The sequence below is a fragment of the Arachis hypogaea genome, chromosome 14 (assembly GCF_003086295.3).
Source record: "Arachis hypogaea cultivar Tifrunner chromosome 14, arahy.Tifrunner.gnm2.J5K5, whole genome shotgun sequence".
Lineage (NCBI taxonomy): Eukaryota > Viridiplantae > Streptophyta > Magnoliopsida > Fabales > Fabaceae > Arachis > Arachis hypogaea.
Window position 1 is genome coordinate 67,247,410 of NC_092049.1, and position 772 is coordinate 67,248,181.

Consider the following 772-nt stretch of genomic DNA (forward strand, 5'->3'; position numbering starts at 1 on the left):
TTGATTTCCCCACCCAAAGTTTGGGTGGTTCCTCCAACCAGGATTATATGTTTTGGTGTATGGGTCATGGTGCTGCCTAGGTGAATTTCCAATGTAGTTGGCCTGTTCCTGATCACCCTCTGCCTCTTCATTCACTCCTTCTTGAGTTGCTGCTGAAGTGGTGATTGCTGCTACTTGATTCCTCTCCATCTTCTTGGTGAGGTCAGCTAATTGCTTGGTAATCATCTTGTTTTGAGCTAGCAGTGCATCCACGTTGTTCAGCTCCATCACTCCTCTAGTGTTGCCTCTTTCAGAAGCATAGAAATAGTCATTCTCAGCTACAGTCTCAATGACATCTATGGCTTCTTCAATGGTCTTCTTCTTGTTCAGAGATCCCCCGGATGAGTGGTCTACTGCTTTCTTTGATTCATATGAAAGACCTTCATAGAAAATGTGCAACTGCACCCATTCATTGAACATATCCGGCGGGCATCTTCTTGTCAGGTCCTTAAACCTCTCCCATGCTTCATATAGAGTCTCACCATCTTGCTGCCTAAAGGTTTGTACCTCAGCTCTCAACCTGTTGATCCGTTGAGCAGGATAGAATCTTGCCAAGAATTTGTTCACCACATCTTCCCAGGTTGCTAAACTCTCCTTTGGAAAGGATTCCAGCCATTTAGATGCTTTGTCCTTGAGTGAGAAAGGGAACAGAAGTAATCTATAAGTGTTAGGATGAACACCATTAGACTTCACAGTATCGCATATCCTCAGGAAGGTGGTTAGATGTTGATTG

At 44.2% G+C, this 772-nt stretch overlaps 1 non-coding gene across 1 annotated transcript; it reads left to right on the forward strand.

Annotated features, from left to right (window-relative positions):
- The first annotated feature begins 454 nt into the window (after positions 1 to 454).
- LOC112745148 (small nucleolar RNA R71) lies at positions 455 to 561 on the forward strand. Its single transcript, XR_003173091.1, has one exon. It is a non-coding gene; the product is annotated as a small nucleolar RNA R71 (small nucleolar RNA).
- Positions 562 to 772: the final 211 nt, after the last annotated feature.